Below are 6,162 nucleotides of genomic sequence, written 5' to 3' on the forward strand. Positions count from 1 at the left end.
TCTGTCAACTCATTGGTTCTGTGTTCAAACAGTGATAAAAGTTCTTTTAGAGAATCAACAAGTTCTTGTCTAGGAATTTTGAAATATACCTCATTTTCATCTTCTGAATCTGATTCAGCTTTCTTCTGATGATACTGTTTCCACTAACCCCATGGCTGCCTTAGCATCATCATCTGCTTCTTCTTTATCATAACCAGATTCTCTATCCAAATCTTCCCAGGTCGCCATCAAGCTCTTTTTGATTTGCTTTCTGAATTTACTTGAGCTGAAGCTTGATTTCTTGGATTTTCCTTTATACTTCTCCTTCTGAAGATCAGGGCAATCAGCAATGAAATGACCAGGCTTCTTACAATTGAAGCATCCCTTCTGATCTTCTTTCTTGGAGTTCTTGTAGCTACCTCTCTTGCTCAAAAATTTCTTTTGCTTCCTTGCCAGATACTCAATCTTGTTGGACAACATAGCCATCTTTACAGATTGATCTTCATCAGAATCTCCATCAGGTGATTCTTCTTCAGATTCACTGGCTTTGGAAGATTTTGAAGTCTTTCCTTTAGATGGTAAAGCAATGGATTTACTCTTCTTAGAGGTTTCATGCTCATTTAAACTCATTTCATGCACTTTGAATAAGCTAACAAGATCTTCAACACTTAAATTATTTAGATCCTTAGCTTCCTCAATAGCAGTTACTTTGGGTCTCCATCTTGAAGGCAAGCTTCTCAAAATCTTACTAACATGATCAGAAGCAACATAGCTTTTCTTCAGTATTTGCAATCCAGAAACTAAAGTTTGAAATCTTGAGTACATTTCTTCTATACTCTCATCATCCTTCATTCTGAAAAGTTCATACTGATGAACTAGCATCAAAGCTTTAGCCTCTTTCACCTTCTTGCTGCCTTCAAAGTTTGCACATAGTGACGCAAACATAGCCTTCGCAGTAGATTTGTCACTCATCTTCATGTATTCGGTGCGAGGTATAGAAGCCACAATGATTCCTCTTATCTTGTGGTGTTTCTTATAAAGCTTCTTCTGAGCAGGAGTATGTATTCTTCTGTCTATAGCAGCTCCTTCTTCATCTAAATCCAGATCATCAACTCCATCTTCCAGTATGTCCCATAGCTCTTCATCCAATCCCATGATAAAGCTGTACATATTTGTTTTCCACCATGAAAACTCTTCTGGATCTCCATTAAACTTTGGAGCTTTTCCAGAGTCTGTTTTCTTGTCAGCAGTATCATAGTCATGCTTGACACTTGTGTATTTTGTAGTAACTGATTCCTCTCCTCCAGACATGTTTTTCTTTTGGATCTTGAACTGTCACACGGTTAAGTGCTTATGATAACAAAGCAAGCTCTGATACCAATTGAAGGTGTGAAAAACACAAGAAGGGGTGGTTGAATTGTGTTTTCTTTTTCTCTAAAAAAAAATACTTCTTCTGATAAAACTTCAGAAGCAGTTTGTGAGTGCTTCTGATGAAATGATCAGAATCAGATTGCAGCGGAAAAGAACAGAGCAGAGAAAAGAAAGACAAAGACACAAGCAGTTATCCTGGTTCCTTCCACAAATCGGAAGTAGTCCAGTCCCCCTTTCACTTCCAAGGAGATTTCACTATAATCACAAAGATTACAAATGCTCCATACTCTCTAAGTATGAGACTTCTCAAAAATGCTCAAGCACACACGCAAGAGTCTTCCAATGCTCAAGCACTAAGCAAGAGTCTTCTAATGCTCAAGCACGCAGGCAAGAGGCTTCTAATCAAACAAAAATACAATGAATTAAGTTTGACTTGAACACTTGATATACAATCAGTGGTGTTCACAATACAATACAATTAAGACTCTAGACTTTTGAATTTCTAAGATGTATCAAATCAGTGCAGAAATTCAGTGTGCTTTGTAGAATCAACTTGACAGAGTTTTGGCGCTTTTTAACTTGTATATCTCTATCTACAATCTTCAAGTCTTCACTCCTTTATATATAGAGGCGTGAAAGAGACGTTGAGATGATTAGCACGTCTAAAGAGTCGTTTGAAATCCTTTGATCATTCACCAGTAATCCTTTGCCTGATTTGGGTGTAGTCCTTTGAAGAATTAGCTTCAAATTCATTCCCACTTTGAAGGCACAAATTCTGCAGACATAGCTGTTGTCTTGTCTTGTGCTACAGATATGGTTTGTCTTGTCTTGTCTTGTCTTGTCTTGCGCTGTCCAAATGACCGTTGATACCTTCCTTTCAATTCTTCGTTCTTCTTAGATGAGATTGAAATGAGAAACAGCTACTTTGATCTGATGATGACTTCGCTTCTGAATATATGGATTAAATGTAGCTTCTGGTGATGACTTCGCTTCTGATGAAAACCTTGCTTCTGATTACCTTCTGCTTCTGATGACGTCATCACTTCAGATGCACTTCAGCTTCAGAAGCACTTTAGCTTCAGACGCAGTTTTCTTCAGATGCTTAGAATTTCTTTTTCTTTCCATTGTTCTTCCAAGACCTATTGAAATAACTTGAGTAGCCTTTGGTCCTGTACACTTGAACAATTATTAGCAATAACCAATTGACAATTTTTAATACCTTGTTATCATCAAAACTTATTAAGGTTCATTGTGAAACACATTTTGTTCCAACAAAAAGCTCAATAAACAAAACAACAGAAATCTCGATCTATAAATCAAATTTTGAGCTCATTATTTGCAAAGACATCTATAAAAATACATAAAAGGGATTTGTAAAGTTTCAACTGAAACGTGCAAAATTGAAATTTTGTTCCGCGTAAGTGTATACTCACAAGTCAAATTTAGTTCCCTAATTTTGTAGGCATGACTAGAACATGATAAGAAACCTTCACAATGAAATTTTGTAAATTTTAAACGAGATACAAATTAATTAAAAATTGTTTAAGAAATTTATAATTATGAGGGAATAAAAATTCATAATTAATTTATCCCTGGTCGAAGAAATTTAATTTTGTGTAAAGCTATATTTTAACGTGCTAAACATGTAAGAAAAAAATAGTGAAAAATTTCAACATGTAGGTCACATTTTTAGACTACACATATATTATAGGGTGGTCAAAATTAAATAAGAAGAAATTCAAGTTACAATGCTAGAATATATGTTTTGTATTTTATTGGGTCATTTTTCAAACATAAAGTATATTACAGAGTCAATTTGAACAATTAACCCGTTAAAATAAAAGAGATGAAACTGTCAATAGTGTGCTAAATAAAATTCCAAGACCTATTTACGTGTGACAATTTTCAGATTGCCCAAATTTTTCTTTTTGTAAATGTGTTAATGAACTTTTGGATTGAGTCTAATGTGCAAAAATTATCGATCGAGCCCGGGCGACCGCCCGGGGTCGCCACACGGTAGAACTGCCCATGTTTGGCGCTATCAATGTTAAATGGAAGTAATGTTACATGGAAGTATGGTGGGAAAGTCCAAGGAGAAAGCAAGATGAAAAACATTTGATATCACAAGACGCAGATAACTTAAGCGACCTTGGTTAGGGGATGATGGATTGGATGAGACAATCAGTTCGATTACTTTACATTTTCCCATTTTCTAAGATGTTATTTTGTGTGAACTTAAGCATCTGATCTTGATTTAGGTTTTTTTCTTTAGCTAACATTTTTTCAAGAAAAGTTTTTATCTTGGCCATTCTATCTTGTTGTTCTAAACAATTAATTTGGGGGCTGCAGTCTTGGAGCTGGGGTGATCTTATGACCGTTTGGTTTCATCACAGTTGTTAATAAGCTCTTGATCTGAATTTGTGCTGCAAAGTTTCTTGCCTCCGGCTGTGTCGGTTCTATTGTATATCAGTCTGTTGCTTCCTCATGGCAGTTTAGGTCGTCTTTTCTAGTATGCATGGTACTGGTGTTTGATTTTGTTTAGATTCTTTATTTTTAGTATGCATGGAGTCATGGTTGACTTTCTGATATTTATTCAAGACCAATATGATGGAGTCATATTTTTGGTTCCACGATATCACACCATTGCATTTTAGAATTTAAACAAATCATCAATGTTCCGCGATACTTAATTTATTGGAGAGCAGAATTTTATCAAGCAATTGAAGCAAAGTCTAGTGGTTTCAATGGCTTAGATTAATTTATTTAAAGACAATAAATTAAATCATATTATTAATTGATGTTTTTAAATGAAAAAACTTTTGAGCAGAATCTGCACCGCAGCGGTGGATGTATGGTGTAATGGTCACTACTTTGTTATCCCTTCCATTGTCATTCTTGAGAGTCGCCGTTCGAATATATATGTTTTAAAAATAAATTATGCATATGACGAGCCAATGACTACACAGTCGTATGACGAGGAAAGAAATAAGGAGGCGGACGAGCTCTTTCTTATGCAAAACAAAGTCGTGGATGGATGAGCAACTTGACGAGCTAAAGGATGAAGTCGACGAGACAACAAGAACTTTAATTGTTTTCATCTTTTCATCATATCTTGACTTGCATTTGTAATTTGTATCTTGAGTATAGGTTGAGATAGAAACTATCCTGACATGATTAAAAAGTCCGTTTTTAAAATGTTGTCATTTCATATTTATTTATACTAATTAATTACATGTCATTTATAAAATATTTAATTAATTATGAGAGTAATGTGAAGGTGAAAAACACAAGAAGGGGGGGGGGGGGGGTTGAATTGTGTTTTCTTTTTCTCTTAAAAAATACTTCTTCTAATAAAACTTCAGAAGCAGTTTGAGTGCTTCTGATGAAATGATCAGAGTTAGATTGCAGCGGAAAAGAACAGAGCAGAGAAAAGAAAGACAAAGACACAAGCAGTTATCCTGGTTCCTTCCACAACACGGAAGTAGTCCAGTCCCCCTTGCACTTCCAAGGAGATTTCACTATAATCACAAAGATTACAACTGCTCAATACTTTCTAAGTATGAGACTTCACAAAAAATGCTCAAGCACACACGCAAGAGTCTTCCAATGCTCAAGCACTAAGCAAGAGACTTCTAATGCTCAAGCACGCAGGCAAGAGACTTCTGATCAAACAAAAATACAGAGAATTGAGTTTGAGTTGAACACTTGATATACAATCAGTGGTGTTCACAATACAATACAATAAAGACTCTAGACTTTGAATTTCTAAGATGTATCAAATCAGTGCAGAAATTCAGTGTGCTTTGTAGAATCAAATTGACAGAGTTTTGGCGCTTTTGAACTTATGTATCTCTATCTTTTATCTTCAAGTCTTCACTCCTTTATATAGAGGTGTGAAAGAGACGTTGAGATAATCAGCACGTCTAAAGAGTCGTTTGAAATCCTTTGATTATCCACCAGTAATCCTTTGCCTGATTTGGGTGTAGTCCTTTGAGGAATAAGCTTCAAATTCATTCCCATCTTGAACGTACAACTTCTGCAGGCATGGCTGTTGTCTTGTCTAGTAGCGTAGACAGAAAACAGAGTAGTGGAGGTAGTGGTTGTACACTTGTACTTTGTCAACTCTATTAACGAGAGACAAGTGCTCAGTGCTATCCATATATCCGTTGATACCTCCCTTTCAATTCTTCGTTCTTCTTGGATAAGACTGAATTGAGAATCAGCTACTTTGAATCTTCAGTTTGATTAAAGGATCAACGTAGCTTCTGGTGAAGATATTGCTTCTGATGAAAACTTTTGCTTCTGATGACCTTCTGCTTCTGATGACGTCATCACTTCAGAAGCACTTCAGCTTCAAGAGCAGTTTTCTTCAGATGCTCAGAATTTCTTTTTCTTTCCATTGTTCTTCCAAGACCTATTGAAATAACTTGAGTAGCCTTTGGTCCTGTACACTTGAACAATTATTAGTAATAACCAATTGACAATTTTTAATACCTTGTTATCATCAAAACTCAATAAGGTTCATTGTGAAACACATTTTGTTCCAACAATCTCCCCCTTTTTGATGATGACAAACAATAGTATTTAAAATGTTCAATTGTTGTTGATCTAATTAATAAGTTGACCACTGGGATAGAGGTTTGTAAGCTCCCCCTGAGTCTAATAGATCTTTAAGGTGAGGTTTGTAAGCTCCCCCTGAGTTCTATTCTTATTAATTAAATTTCAATAAAATACTCATAAAAATAAATAATATCAGAAGTATTTAAAAAAGTTTAGAAGTGGTTATAGTGGGGCTCAGTGCCTTAAAATACT

Source organism: Medicago truncatula, chromosome 7 (genome assembly GCF_003473485.1).
Source record: "Medicago truncatula cultivar Jemalong A17 chromosome 7, MtrunA17r5.0-ANR, whole genome shotgun sequence".
Taxonomy (NCBI): domain Eukaryota; kingdom Viridiplantae; phylum Streptophyta; class Magnoliopsida; order Fabales; family Fabaceae; genus Medicago; species Medicago truncatula.